Source organism: Bombyx mori, chromosome 9 (genome assembly GCF_030269925.1).
Source record: "Bombyx mori chromosome 9, ASM3026992v2".
Classification (NCBI taxonomy): domain Eukaryota; kingdom Metazoa; phylum Arthropoda; class Insecta; order Lepidoptera; family Bombycidae; genus Bombyx; species Bombyx mori.
Window position 1 is genome coordinate 9,673,000 of NC_085115.1, and position 16,753 is coordinate 9,689,752.

A 16,753-nucleotide genomic window follows, 5' to 3' on the forward strand; every position below is an offset into this window, starting at 1 on the left:
TTTCCTTTAGGCTATGACGACTTCACTTCTTGTAGTGTTATAAATTCAATAGATATAAGTATATACTTCTTTGACGTAATTGAATTGAATTATTAATAAAATCCATATTCCCAAATAGTATTTATTTATTATTAATCTATTAAAGCTGTCTGCGTATTTGTGGTCGTATGTTCATATTGCGATTGCATCAACTGACTGAAGTAAAAATAAGTTATGCCTAAATTACCTTTTTACGTGAAAAACTGCGAAACAATGATCTAAGTAGCTCTAACCATTTCATTGTTAACTGTTAGCTTGTTAATTGTTATCGTTTATTGAGAAATAATTTCTATAGATAGAGAGCCTTGATAGAAATAACCGATCGTCTGAAATTAACCAACTATTAGGCCCTTACATATCTGAAATATCTCCTGTTTGGTTAAGAATTCCAAATTCAAATTTATAAACTAATTTAGCTGGTCATTTGAATTTTGAAAACAGTCATTGATTTGTTTTATCCTCATTATTTTTTTCATTGGCGTCGCTTATTGCCGCACAATGGAAAACATGAAATATCGGTATATTTACGAATACGAGTTCTACCGTGGCACCAGTGCTGCAGAAACAGCTCGAAGGTTTAATGATGTGTACGGCGCTGGTGTTGCAAAAGAAAGCACGGTATGTTTTTGGTTTCAACGTTTTAGTTCTGGAAATTTCGACCTAAGCCCCTTGAACCGCCAGAGACAAAAAACAAAAATGAAGAATTAAAGGCTATTGTGGAAGCGGATCCATCACAAAGCACTTCAGAGATAGCTGCAGGCATCGGGGTAAGTGATAAAACGGTATTAATTCACTTAAAGCAACCTCACTTACCTCATGAATTGAGTGAATCGAACTTGTAAACACGCGTCGACTGCTGTGTTACTTTGCTCAACCGACTCAATAATGAAGGGATTGTAAATGGAATCATTACTTGTAATGTAAAGTGGATACTGTACGATAATCGGAAGCGCTCGTCGCAATGGCTGAACCCTGGAGACCCAGCCAAATCCTGCCCTAAACGAAAATTGACTCAGAAAAAGTTACTTGTGAGTGTTTGGTGGACTAGCGCTCGTGTCGTTCACTACAGCTTTCTAAAATCTGGCCAAACGATTACCGCAGATATCTATTGTCAGCAACTGCAAACCATGAAGGAAGAATTAGCTGCTAAACAACCGAGATTGGTCATTCGCTCTAGGCCACTGCTGCTTCATGACAACGCTAATGAGTCAATAACTAAAATAAAACAGGTCATTTTCACCAAAATAAAATATTTTTTTGCGAAAATAAGCAAACACAATGAACATCCATATTATAAAAATAACATGGACGGTGGAAGTAAGGAACACCATTTTGTTTAAGGGACAGGTTGAAAAAGTGTCCACCTATAAACACTAAGTTATTGTTGGAAGACTCATTGAAATAGCGCTAGCTTCACTGAGATAGTGCTCCTTACTTCTACCCTCCATAGAAAATGACAGTAGTAGTAGTTTTATTTTTCCAACTGGAAAGGCAGAGGTTATTACGTACTTAAACCTAAAGAAACACTAAATAGACAAATTAAAACAAATCATACAACTTCACTCCTAGCGTTCCCGCTAAAAAGTCTAGAAAATGACAGTAGTAATAGTATTAGTTTCATTTTTCCAACTAAGGAAGGGCAAAGGTATCATACGGTCTCATATTTTATTTTGCTATCAAATACTGAAGGCATATCTTTTAAAAGTCAAATGGAGTGCGATAGAATGAAATTGATTGATCCCAAATAATGTCACAGTAAAATTGTGACAGAAAATGGGAAGATCTACCACCGAGTGGGTGATATTGCTCGGTAGACCGAAGGTCCTAATATTGTCGTTCGGAACTTGTACATATCTTACATTTATTTCCGTTATCTGGTATCTGTAACACAAGCTCTTTACGGACTTAGCACGGGACCAGTTAACGTGGCGTGATTGTTATTAAATATTTATTATTTATTATTATTTTTCCACCCATGTAATTTTTTACAAATTTTAGAAGTTAATTAAGCCACTTTTATTATACGTTTAAATTATTTAACAACACAACACAAATCATACAATTTCGCTTCGCCCATTCCCGCCAAAGAGTACAAATGAAATTGATCATCATCATCATCATTATCCTGCCCTTCTCCCAGTTACCTGGGGTCGGCGCAACATGTTTTCTTCCTTTCATACTCCTCTATCATAGACTATTTCTTCGCTCACTCCCCTCTTACCCATATCGTCTTTCACGCAATCCATCCATTTCTTCTTAGGTCTATCTCTTCCTCTATATCCTTCCACATTCATAGTTAACATATTCTTACCAACCTCATTTTCATTTCGTCTCATCACATGTCCATACCATCCCAAACGCGCACTTCTCAGCTTCTCTGTCACAGGTGCCACTTTCAGACTTCCTCTAACATATTCATTCCGTATTCTATCCATTCTCCACACATCCATCGCAACATTCGCATCTCTGCTACATGCAATCGCCTTTCATCCGCCACTTTTACAAATCAAATGGATCTTATGGATAAATTCAAATATCTCATCGTAATACCGATTTTTATTTTCAAATTAATTTCCCGACCATTGGATGCATTTTAAATCATAAAGTATTTTGATATTGTAGATACCAACACAAGTCACAACTGGTTAACATAGAGGTACACACAAAGTATCAGGTGACTGAAGTTAGCCCCTCAAAAAAAAATTTTTTTCTTATTTTCTACTTATTTTCTATTAATTCGTTTGTTCATCATTTGTTCTTGATTGTTGACTGTTAATAATTGTTTGTCCTGCATTTATTTATTTTAAAAAAATTATTACAAATATATCTACAAGTTAGCCCCCCGATTGCAATTTTTAATATTTTTTCGTCCTTAATGACTCGTAAATATTCATTTTCGATTGTTCTTATATAAAATACGTTTGTTCTCTTTCGAAATTACTCATTTTTTGTTTAATTAACTATTTCTATTAGTTGAATAAATGTATGCAAAATAATATTATTATGTGTACTGCGCATGCGTCAACTATAATGCCTAACCATTCTACGCGGTTTAAATCGTGAAAAAAAAACAATTATAAATCCTGAAGGATCAATTAATTGGTATACAGTTTAATTAAAAAAATTAAAAAATAAATATAATAAAATAATGTGCATTCGCGTAAAGTTAGACCAAATACATTTTTTCCATCCTCCTACCTATCGTTATGAAGAGTTCACATAGGTAATATAAACAAATAAGTAAATATGTTCATTATTTATCTTTCAAGAGATAATGTAGGTATACATTATAATAACTTTTTTACACAGTCGAAATTATATTCCTAACATTAGTAAAATAACATTATTTTTTTTATAAGTTATGTATTGAAGTATTGGAAAATTATTTCATGTTTTAGCTGGAAAACGACATGGAGAATTATATGCAATACAAGATAATCGTAAGAACATGTAGGTGTGCAGGTTGCATCACAATGTTTTCCTTCACTGTTAAATTATGTAAGTGATATTACACTGTGATAAATTTTCATTATCACAAACTTCCTAGTACCTTATGTAATAGGAACTGAGATCCACTTGCCCATTTTGGCTAACTAACTAACTATTCTCCTTTTTTCTGATATTGTTATTTGATTATGAGATCTGTGAGTGTAACTAATTATTGACAGTTACACCTACCTTGACTACAAGATGTCAAAGGTATAATAATATGACATCTCATTTTTAGTCGTCTCTTCAATCTCCTTGATAATAGTGAGTCTTTGCCGTTTCACAAATGCAGGCCGAGGTTCACTTTGAGTGAATTTTCGTTTTCTATCTGCCCGACAATCGAATTTGGATGGTAAACAGTTTGGTTTCATTCGAATTCATTTGATGAAGCCCATTATTTTGTATTGCATATAATTCCCCATGTCGTTTTCCAGCTAAAACATGAAATAATTTTCCAACACTTTCAATACCTACATAACCTATAAAAAAAAAATTACACTTCAAAAAAATTTTTTTGAGGGGCTAACTTCATTCACCTCAAAGTATCTTTGCGTTCTATAGTAATCTATGCAGTACCATGGCGCACACGCCGATGGCCGCCTTCCACAGATGGCGCATCGTTCGCGTTTACACTATAGCGTCTGTAACAGTCCAGCATAATCTGTGCGCCTTCGGCCGTAAAGCGCGTCGCACGCGACTGTGGCCTGGCGAACAGCCAGTTCTCCAATCTAACTAAGTTATGTAGATAAACAGTCACTTCGTGCTTTGTCTAACTGGTTGCACCTACGATACGAAACATCGAACGAACGTTACTAAACGAACAACAATTTATTTCATAAAAAAAACATTACTTAAGTGCTACAATTGTACCATTGGAGACGGTCAGACAGAACCTTCTGAAGTGCCTATACTCGATGCATACATACAGGTATAATAAACCAGATTTTAAGATTTCTGTGTATTGAAAGTTGTTTTTCAATAAAAGTATTTACCTAGTTTGAACTCTTTGAACTGTTGTTTTTCTGGCAGACAGAAAATTACCTCAAGAACTTTTATTCACTGGTGAGTTGCTTTGTTGTTTTTATTTAAATGTACAATTTAAATGAATTAGCCATTATGAATAATTATTAGTGATCGTCCAATGATCGAAATTTGATGATAATCACGAAGTCTTTAAATTTTAGATTATTTTATGTACAGATGCTATATTCCCTTTTGTTTTGGTATGTTTTCGTTTTATAGCAAAAAAAAACATTACGAATTAGGTACCTACGTTCGTTTTCAATCTTCGTTCAAGAGATAAAAAAAAGAAAATCGATTCACAGGCAGAGTAGAGAATGGCACTTTATTGTTTCGCCTTGCCTATTTAGAACATAGATTTTAGGAGTCTAAATTTTTATAATCCGTACTATAATCTATCTATCTTTTAGAGTTAATCATACATTATTCAGTAAAAGTATTCAGTAATAATAGATAATAAACGTAATATTTAATTCAGTCATAATTAGCTTAAGAGGGAGAGTACGTCTGTTCCGGCTCTGCAGGTTTCGTGCCCGCGACGGGAAGCACCCGGACAATGTGTGGAGTGCGTCTATTTTGTAGATGCACCCGAGTTTATACAACAATTACTATTTAGTAGAGTTTGGCTTAGGGCTTAGACCCTCAAACTGTGACAACATTTGAGCACAATTATCCTAGATACATACACATAGTACTTTTTAAATTGCGTGTCTCTTAAATATATAATTATTTCATGACCAATGTCCCTCTGTCTGTGAAAGATGTAAGCGCCACTGCGACACCGATTATACCAGCAGAACAGCGCCGTTATTGAAATCAACCCTTATCTTCAAGTAAATGGCACGATTGCTTCATCACGTCATTACGGATCCTCCCGATCCATTAGCGGTGCTTTTAGGTACCACAAGTACCGGTCACCGTCCTCGTGAAACCCGTCGCTTGCGACGAAGGGATCGACCAGCGAATTAACCCACAGACACAGTCCACTGAGTTTCTCGCCGGATCTTCTCAGTGGGTCGCGTTTCCGATCCGGTGGTAGATTCTGCGAAGCACTGCTCTTGCTAGGGTCAGTGTTAGCATCACTCCGGTTTGAGCCTTGTGAGCTCACCTACTAGCTAAGGTTACGCTGAAATAGCCTCTCAAGGCTATTTCAGCGTCAGCTATATCAGCTAAGGTAGAAAAAAGAAAACGATTGTTTTGTATTTCAAAATGTTTTCGCTGACTCTACCTACACTAGTGCACACTATCTAAAATTATTTTTTTATAATGAAACAGGTTTAATTCTAAGAATTTTACGGAAGTTTAAAACTTCAAACCACTACAAAACTAAGTTTGTTGATACCTACGCAGAAAGAAAAGGTTTCTACCTGAGTAACAAAATTCTCGAAATTTACCAGAATTAGTATTGCCATTTCAAGATACGCAAGGGTAAAACTTAGAGATGTTTTAGTATTATATCCTTTTTTTTCGTTTACGGTACTTGTGCGAGCGTCTGTAAAACTCGTTTTAAAACAAGTATTTAATTTTGATTGAAATACTTACTACATATTACGAACTAATAATACACGAAAGATGCGATCAAAATATTTAATACATGAACTAAATACACTCATAGAGAAACGCAATAATAAATCACACCTATAGAATTGAAGTGGATTAACTAAAAAAATTATGAAAATGAGTTTTATACTTCGAGCGATTTATGAACATGTGTTCTATCGATTTATAAAATTAAAAGGTCAAACGTACTCTTTCCGTCTATTTTAAATCAAACGCATACCTGACAGTATTAAAATCGATAAACTAAAAAATTATAAATCTTCAATTACATTTTTGGACTTAAAGCCACTTCAATTCTAAAGGTGCATTAAGTTGGTTAAAAAACTAATAAAACACGCTTAAATAGCAAATCGAACTATCAAATTATAATTTTTTGATTATCATATTGATACTGGACCGAAGGTCCGGATATTTGGTGCGAAGCTATAAAAACGAGTGGTCTCCCGGTAGTCGAAATTCGACTATAATTAATTGAAATTATATGTTTGAACATTATTATTATAGTTTATTGTCAAAGACTATTATTATTTTACTACCTATAATCACAGATTTCGCCAAGACTACATTATGGACAAATAATAATAAAGACAAACAATATTAGTCTGTTCTCAATTTGACCACAGACTTTAAACAATAACAAAAGTTTGACAATAAACGAAGAGTATAGCTATATATACGTGTTGTGTGTGTGTTGTGTCAAATGCATGGTAGTGTGTGTCATGTTTCTTTTATTGATTAAATGTATTTTTAGCCATAATTAAAAATAAGTATTAGTATTCTGCACTCCCTCTCTATATTCCCTATAAGTGTGGGAAATTTCATACTCCTCCATCCGTGCAATTTTCGTAAAAAGGGGTACAAAGTTTTTGCTCCATGTATTATAATATATAGATATTGTATTGTTCGTTCCTTGATTCTTTTACAAATTTTCAAGTTAATTGAACCTCACGAAGTCGGTGAAAATTACGTTCAAATATTCTGTTACATGCGAACAATTATACGTAGATAAATGCCAAACTAACAAAAGCGTGTTAAAAAATTGCATAATTTCTTCTGCTGTAATTATTGTGCGTACGTTAGGAACGTGCCACAATCGTTAGGAAATCCCATTAAAAATAGAAAGTACTGGAATGTGTTTATATGTTTTTTTTTAATTTCATTAGTGTTGATTAATTTATTGCACATTATTGAATGACTACCTCGTACTGCGACAATATATGCGAACTTTTGCGAGTTCGAGTTCTAGGTTTTGTTTAAATTTGCCTTCCCCGCTATGTTTATCGTGTTGATTGTGAATTTTTATTGCAAACTAGCTGACCCGGCAGACTTTGTAGTGCCTCAATCGAGAAATAAAAGACCTAAACTTTTGTAACAAATAAACTTAAAACAAACAAAAGGAATCCATCCGATGGGAGACACATCAAAGGAAAAACAAAATTGTTATTTTTATTTAATTCCGAGCATTTTTCATATTTATCTATCTTTTAAACCTTCTCTGGACTTTCACATATAATTCAAGACCAAAATTAGCCAAATCGGTTCAGCCGTTCTCGAGTTTTAGCGAGACTAACGAACAGCAATTCATTTTTATATATATATTTGTATATATAGATAAACTAAGTAACGCCTAACCTAAACGTCGCTGAAGTTGACGCGGTCGAATAGAATGCCTTAATCGAAGCTGCTCATATAGGAAAATCATTCTGCCTAATTCAGCAGCGAAGCAGTAATGCGTTTTAGGTGCACCACTGAGACTTTGACACCATCTCGAGGTGAACGACAGCATTCACGTTGTGATGTTCATAAACTCGGACACTTTCGATACACTAGTGAACCGTGAGCTAATCCTCACAATTAAGCAATAAAAAAAACAATATTCCTTTTTTATTGCTTAGATGGGTGGACGAGCTCACAGCCCACCTGGTGTTCAGTGGTTACTGGAGCCCATAGACATCTACAACGTAAATGCGTCAACCACCTTGAGATATAAGTTCTAAGGTCACAGTATAGTTACAACGGCTGCCTCGTCCTTCAAACCGAAACGCATTACTGCTTCAAGGCAGAAATAGGCAAGGTGGTGGTACCTACCCGTGCGGCCTCACAAGAGGTCCTACCACCAGTCCTTCTCTCCATGAGCACAAAAAACCATGTGTCATTATAAACCGTGTGTTTAAATAAACTACAATGTCTGCAATCGCATATTCATGTATTGACCACACACGCTGATAAACAAAGCTCTATCTATTACCTACATATATTACCCGGCGCATACGTGACCAGTTTAATTCGCTGTTCCAAGGAGCACGAGCTGTTCTTCCTTGACTGGGCACGTAAGCTGGAAAATAAGTTTTTCTGTAATCACCAAATATTTTTCATAGAACTAAGGCAATACAATCAGAAGTTAAATATGCATTAATAAGGATTACTCAAATACTGCTGGTCAGATCTTGCGAGAATCAACTGGCTTTCAAATAATAGAAGAATTATCGTAATTCATTCTCATAGAAAAAAGTGCTCTGGTATTATACCTAGTCAGGTCATAAGTTCTGTCACATGTTTAATGTAAAATAATTGAAACAAGTTTATTCATTATGTAACCATTCATATACCAAAATGAACTTAACAAAACATAGATTCTTATGACACTAAAGTTTATTCAAAATGACCTCCGTGATTTTGAATACAGGCCTTCAATTTGCGCGGCCAGTCGTCTATCGCAGCACGAACGAGGTCCATGTCAATATCGGCGGCTGCCTTAATCAAGGATGTCTTGAGTGACTCCAAATTGGGATGAGGCTTTGAGCACGCCTTTTCCTCCAAGTGTTGCCATATCTTGTAATCTAACGGATTCAAATCTGGACTGGAGGAGGGCCAGTCTTCGTGCCGGATGAAGTCGATTTCACGCGCCGCCAGCCAGTCTTGTGTGCTCTTCGCTCTATGAGCTGGCGCCGAATCTTGTTGGAATACCCAGTGCCTGTTATTGAACATGGTATGAGAAACAGGTTACACAAGGTTCGTCAGGACTGTATTTTGATACACAACTGCATTCGTTTTTACACCTTTCTCACAAAAATGTACCTCTGTTAAGCCCCAATAAGAAACTCCCAACCATACCATGAGCGAGGATGGAAAATAACCTCGTTGGACACGCGGAATACGGTTGCTCGCTTCTTCACTACTGTGTGCGTACACCTCATCATTTTGTTTGTTGTAGCTCTCTTCTACGGTAAAAATTTTTTCATCCGAAAAAAGAATTTCCCGATATTTTTTTCCCGCGTACCGCTTCAACAAAGCACGGCATCTCTTCAGTCTCAGGGTCCATTAGACGAGCATTCAAACGATGTCCTGTTTTTCTTCGATATGCCCGAAGTCCTAAGTCTTCATTTAACACCCTTTTCACCATGGTTCTGCTTAACCCCATCTGAAGGGCCAACAGTTTCTGCTTACGTTTGGGATTTCTTTGAATTCGCGTCTTCACAGCTTTTATCACTGCTGGAGTCCTAATAGACAGAGGGCGACCACTTCTTGACCTGTCATCTACACTAGAGTCTTCATTGTATCGTTTGATGGTACGATAAAGGAATCTTTTGGTTATATTCAAATTTTTCAGTATGTTAAAAATTTGAATTGGCGCGTAACCGCAACGATGCAACGCAATAACTGCAACACGGTCTTCTTTAAGCGTCCACTCCATATTTAAAAATGAGTAAAATTCTAAAAGTATACATTTTTATTTTCATGAACAATTCGAAATTCGAATTCAATAAACTTTTTTGTGGCCAGCATTCTAAAAGAAAAGTTTTTACTGTGTGACAATACTTATGACCTGACTAGTTACAAATAAATAAAAAATAGACGAATTAAGAACCTCAATTTTTTAACTCTGTTAAAAATAAAGTTATTTCTGGAAGTGAGCAAAAATGACTTAGCGCCAGTGGCTTTTTTTCCTACCTATCCTGATAGACTTGAGGGGCTATTTCAGCTTCTCTTTGACGTGTAGGTGAGCTCACGGGGCTCAAACCGGAGTGTTACCAACACTGGCCCTTTTTTTTTTTTTTTTTGTGTCGATGCGGTATCCTAGTCTTTACGGATACCCTGCCGACGGGGGTCGGACCGGGTTATGTCGGACTCCGCGCCTCCGGTGGAAAAAAGAGGAAGAAGTCGCGAACCGAGGTCCGCGCCCTCAACCAATTGGTCCACGGAGACTACGCCTTTAGAAGGCGCGCTGGGCTAAGTTCAGCTCTCGCCAAACCCGCCCAGCTTAACGACTACCGACTAAACCCCAACGAGCTCCTCCACTCCGGCTGGGCGGTACCCAGGTACCGCCATGTGCGCGCCATGGGCCCGCCTTCGCCGGCTCCCACCCCAATGTTACGTTGGGCGGGATCTGCCACCGGGGACTTCTTCCCCCTCTCATCTCCACGACTCGTGAGGGGCGCACCGGAGCGACAGCGCACCACCACCCCACAGGACCTTAGTGCCGAGCACCGGGCGCCCCCGCACCCAGCAATCGACGGCCCCTGCAGGAGCCGGGTGGGGGCTTTCTGCCCGCACCACCCGCTCCGCCTTCACTGCCTACGAACCGAGGTCCACGACCTCCTCCTCACGACTTCCTCCTCGGTTCATCGACATGCCCGGTTCTTCATAAAGCCCCGGTCTTCCTTGTGCCCGACGGAGGCTGGACGTCCATCGGAGTCGTCGTCTCGCCGAGTTGACTTCGGTCTGCAGCAACGGGTGCGGCCGCGGGTGCAGCGACGTCCTCTCTCCTCGGTTTTCTCGGGGGCCTTGCACAGGCCTTGCCCCCCGAAGTGTGGTCCGCTGGTTTCCCGGCGGAGGCGCAGACGGCGCATCGCGGTGCCAGTGTGCATCCGGATGCCACGTGGCCGGTCTGTCCGCACCGGTAGCAGTCGTGGCTGCGGTCGACCGACGACGGGCACCGCGCACCCACATGGCCCAACGCGTGGCAGCGGAAGCATTGTAGCCTCCGGGCCTCCAGCAGGTGGACGCGAACAACGCTCCACCCGATGCGCAGCTTCGTCACTGTAACAATTTTCTTCGCCGCTGCTATCGGGCAACGAACGAGAACCTGGCCCATTCCTCCGGATCCGGGCTTGATAGAGCCAGCCTTGACTGCATCGACGGAGCATTCGCCGATGCGCGCAAGCTCGGTGCATATCTCCTCCTCCGTCAGCGAATCGTCAAGTCCGCTTATGCGGATTGCAGCGGTCACTATCGGTCTTGTCACCGTTACTCTCTTGGAAGAGAGAACCTCCTTGAGCTTCTCGGCCAGCAAGTCGGCCTTCGCGATCTGGTCCTCGCCGCTCACTATGAGTATTTTGGCTCCGGTTATTGCTGACCGGACCTTCTCGATGGGGATCCCTAAGGCTCCGGCGTCGATGCTACCCCTCGCCTCGGCGAGCACTTCCCGGTAGGAGAGCCCCTTTTCGATGGCCTCCGGGTGCAGCCTCAGAATAAGGGCCTGCGAGCGCGGAGCTCGAAGTCTCTTCTTTCTACCTTTCTTCTTAGGCTTGAGCGGGGCAGGGTTTCTGTCTCGTTGGCCTTCCGCGTAGGTCGTCGGTGCTGGCTCCTTTTCCCTTCTCGGCCGTGCTCCTCTACGCGCAACGGTCGCCCAACTGACCGTAAGGGCAGCGGGGGCCGGAGGGAATGCGCGCGGCTCGGGTGGAGCTGACGGCGTCGTCTTCTTGTTATTGCCCTTCTGTTTCTTGGGCTTCACTTTCTTGTTGGTCTCAAGCTGGGGCAGAGCCGCATAAGGCGGCGTTGCCTCCGACACAAGACCTGCAGTGTCTGGATCGATTTCGCTCTCTCTGCTCCTCCTTCTTGCGTCAGCGGCCAAAGGTGGTCGCAAGCGAGGCTCTGGGAGTAGACGGGCCTCCAGACCCGCGAGTCGGGCGTCCAGCATGGACCCGACTGCTCGCATGATTATCTGCAGGTGTTGCTCGTCGTCTTCGTTTGGCAGTGTTGGGGCGGGAGTGGGCTGCGCTGTCGTCTGAGCGAGGCGCACCATTTCCGCTCTTACGTCCTCTACTTCCTTCCTGAGCTGCAGGATCTCCGCCTCCTGTCTCTCGCTGAGTGCCTGCAGCCTCAGGGTTTCCTCGTTGGCCGATCTGGAAGCTAGATCTTCCGTGGCCTCCTTTATTGTTGTGGCCATCTCCTTAAGGGCTTTGATGTACGTCCCCTTCGGGTTGCGCGCTTTCGCCGCGATGGTAAGGGCCATCTGGGCGGTCTCCTGGAGCCTAGTCGCGGGATCTGCTGTTATGTTCCCGGATATTAAATGTACTGCGCGCCTCTTCTCACACAGGTTGTGCACGCTTTTCACTACCTCCTGTTCAGCGCGAAGCTCCAGCTCTTCACGTTGAGCTTTTAAGTATGCCTGCTTCGCCGCCGCCAATCCCACGTATTGGCCGGTCGTTGGAGGACGACCTCGGCCTCTCTTCGATGGTCTGGTCCTGGACACCAACGATCCTGACCTAGACGCCTCCGATTCGGTACTGCTGTCGGAGCTTGCGTTCTTCGAGCCTTTTGCCCTTTTGCGCGTCGTTCTCTTTGGTGATGAACAGCAGGAGCTGACCACCATGCTGTCCTCCGAGCAAACGCTGCTTTCTCTCCTCCGGTCTTCGTTTTGCACCGTTTCTCTTTCGTCCCTTGTGGACCTCTTCCTTTTCTCCCCGTTCTTCTCGGACTCTTTCCCGGAACAGCTTGTGCCCCCCCCAGAATACGAGGGGCAGCGTGCGGCCGATTTCTCGACCGCACGGAGGGATTCTCCTCCCGCAGAGCAGAGGTACCCTCCTGGGGTAATAACTTTTTCAGGCTGGACATGCTCATGCTTTTTTATTTTTATTTACCTAGGGTGCGGTCCCCTAGGACGCCCTCGAGACTGGTCTCCCACCAGCCATTCGTCCCGTTGCTGGGCGTCAAAACTTGGGATTGGGTGAGAATAAAGAAAGAAAGAAGTGGAAAATATAACAAAATCTAACATAAAAATGTAACCAACAGTACAAGAGTGAAGATAGTAAACAAACAAAACACAAAGAACAAAATAATAACGAAGATAAGGACAGACAAACTCAACATAAATTAAATCAAAAATATAAAGAAAACAAAAAGACAGTAAAAACAAACTCAAAATAATAAGGAAGAAGTCGGGGGCCCGGGCATCCCCGGAAGAAACACCCTTCAACTAGGTGAAGGGCGCAGAGAGCCCAGAACCCCCGCCTGCTGGTTTTGGTCCACGTCGCTCAATCTCTCCCGCCATAACACAACGAGAGAGAAGGAGCGATACCCCTGGGAGTATGACTGCTCCCAGAGGCCCGTTATCCGCCACCTACGGACGCGCCCGGTGGAAGTCCAGCAAAACTCCCCCACAGACGGAACCCACGGCACGCAGAGTGCGCATCGGGGGCCCGCCCAGGTCCCGGGTACCAACACTGGCCCTAGCAAGGGCAGAGCTTCGCAGAATCTACCACCGGATCGAAAACGCGACCCACTAAGAAGATCCGGCGAGAAACTCAGTGGGCTACACCAGTTGTATCAACTTTTGTTAGCAGTTTAAATCGTTTCTAAAATTTACTATCAGCTACGTAATTCGATTACTAAAGCGAATGCTCATTGCATTATGCATTTACGTATATGTTGTTATTTACGTGTAGCGATTGGCCGAAGCAGATAATGGCTAGATTGCGTAGGATTTGTTTTAGGTTTATTTTTATTTTTATTAATAGAGTTGCATTCTCTGAGTTCACGTTTTGAAGTAAAATTAAATATATAAAATTTAATTAAGTATGATCAATAAACCGATAAATTAAAATATGTCATTAAGCCAATGGTGGATCACTGCAGATTGCTAATATTAGCAAGAAAGTTTTATCATTAATGCCATGCAGGTGTAAAATATGTATAAAAACGTTCTTCAATTTATTCTATAGAGTTTCATTCTAAATAGAGATGGTTTTTGCAATTTTAAGTCTTAAAACAATATACGATGTAAAACTATCGTCAATGTTGGTAACACTGTTCTCTCTCATCATTCATTCATCGTTCTCTCTCTGTTCATTTCGACATTCGATTTTTAAATGCATCTATATGTGTGCACCATTAAAAGTCATTCATATCTTAATTGCCGTGCGTTAAGATTCCGATTATAACCAAACGTTTCGAAAGCTTAACATCATCCCAGCGATACGCCGGCACCTTTACGCAACGGTAAACGTTTGCAAAGTCTGACATCAAACCGTGGCAGTAAATGTTCAAATCCCCATTACCGCGCACGACGGCAAACTAAAGGCACAGGGTTAGACGGCAAGAATGTGGTAGTTCAAGTCAATAGAGAAGACTAAATACGTTTTAATTAGGTACTACTAATGCGCTTAGGTAAATATTCTAAATTTAATCTCCGATTAATATTTTTTTTTTTTTTAAGAAAATAAAAATCGCAATCTATCAAAATGAGTGGTTTAATTTTAATATTAGCCATATACACCAGATTACTTTAATTCTAAATTGATCACAAAATAAATTAAGATCTCCAGTAGGAGATTCCTAAGATTTTGTAATTCGGCTCATATGGCAAAATAACATGTAAGGGTCCCACAAAACATAAAAAATCACTTGATGCGCAGCACCGGTGACATGTTTTTGTATGGAATAATCTGGAATATGATTGTCGTTTTACATGCTCTTGAACTATGCGTCCACGCATTTTGAAAGCACACATCAATTGATAGTAATTCAGGGAGGTTTTGGCATAGAATATACATAGACGCCCGGTGCGTTCGTATTTAGCGAAGTGATTCACATCTCGCTGGCAGGCACCAATTTTTCTGATGAAATACGTACTAATCAAATGTGCATGATTGACTTCCACGGTGAAGGAATAACATCGTGTAATAAAAAACCAAACCCGCAAAATTATAGTTTGCGTAATTACTGGTGATTGGGCGTCTTGCGATCCTGCACGGGTATCACCACCCTACCTATTTCTGTCGTGAAGTTCTTACGCGTTTCGGTTTGAAGTGTGGGGTACCATGTGCTGTAAAAACGGAGACTTAGAATTCATACGCAAAGGTGGGTGGCGGCATTTATGTTGTTGATGTATATAGGCTCCGGTAATCACTTAATAATACCGGGTAACACCAGTTGGGCCGTGAGCTCGTCCAATCGTATTAGCAATAAATAAAAAAACAGAAATTGCGAATACTTTCAGAAATGACTAAGCTTATAAACTTATAAATGACGAAAAAAAAAGACGTACATAATATTCCGAATACGCACGAACTCTTCCAAGTACCTTATGTAGGAACATCAGAAACGTAAGTTTCCCACAGTAAAGATAAGATCTTCTACTGGAATTCTGCTCAGTAGATCGACTGTTCGAAATAAGGAACTTGAGGATCATTCTTTCGTAAAATTATTCTAAATGGTTTTCAGGTCTGTGCCAATGTTTAAAAAATTCATTTTACTTTACTTGAAAGCTAATATTGATGTGGTTTTGAGAAAAACATGTCTGTTAGTGGCGTTTGCTGTTACATACCCATAGAATACACGAGCTTTCCGGCAGTGTCTTCGAAAGGATATTACATTTAAAAAAAAGCAGTTAGGTATATGAAATTTCGTGTTTCTAACTTTAAAAATTATGGATCTCCATACAACCATTGCTCATTTATTTTAGATCTTCAGTGGTGACATTAAGAAAGCCTTTCCTTAATGGAGAATACACTAAAATTTCATATTATTATTAGATTCCATGACGTAGGCTAAATTTCAATGTGAATTGTTGGAATCGTAAAATATCAAAGCCCTTTTATATATTATAAAATATTTTAGCCTTATTATACTTTTCTTTGAGCTTGAAATCGAATTAAATAATAATTTAAACAAATATGTACTTAACAGAAATGACGGTTAGATTTTGTCGCAATCATACCTTAACATTCGCCACGATCTATCTATTACACAGTTAAACTGTTGCAATTATTGAATTATTACTAAAGTTCTGCATAATTATAAAGTAAGTGTTTTGTTTGTCTACGATCTTAGTTTATTAACAAACGAAGGTATAGTAATGATGTTTCAGTTATCTCGTATCTACCCTATGAAAGTGGTTTCTATTCTTTAATTTCAAAGGTACTAAACTAGCAGAAGATGTCTTGGTATCTTGCAGATTAAGTTCGGTTTAGGTTTTTTTAATGGCACGAGTAAAATGTAAAAATAAACCATAAACACAAAATCACTGGCGTTACTCTAGCTAGTCATTACATAATGCATTATCCATAGCATACCATAGGTTATATTTTAACGATAACAGCAAACCCCAGAGAATTGCCGCTATACTCGGTTACAGAATAGTAAATAATCGTAATTAATAATCAGTTATTAGATAATCTCGGTCAGTTTAAACTTATAGTTCATTTGAAAAACGCGGTTTTGTTGAGACCGTAGTAATAATTGGTTTCGAAAGTTATTGTTCGCGCCGAAAAGATCTTTATTTACCTCTGTACTTATATTCTTCGTCACAATCGGCGCGGCACTTACCTTTGTTTTCTACAGTGATTTATGTTCGCTTAATTTTGAACGTTGCACAATCTTTTGTAGCGCTTTCTGCAATTTTCGTAGTTGTTTAGTAGAAAGT

At 40.1% G+C, this 16,753-nt stretch overlaps 1 protein-coding gene across 2 annotated transcripts in view; it reads left to right on the forward strand.

The window, feature by feature from the left end:
• Positions 1-4,102: 4,102 nt before the first annotated feature.
• Positions 4,103-16,753, forward strand: part of LOC101746698 (pneumococcal serine-rich repeat protein) — a 108,811-nt gene continuing 96,160 nt past the window's right edge. The window contains exon 1 of one of the 2 annotated variants that reach the window (XM_012688578.4): positions 4,103-4,590. The gene's annotated coding sequence lies outside the window, so the exon portion shown is untranslated. The remainder of the gene's footprint in view (positions 4,591-16,753) is intronic. The other variant, XM_012688580.4, reaches the window with a different exon arrangement.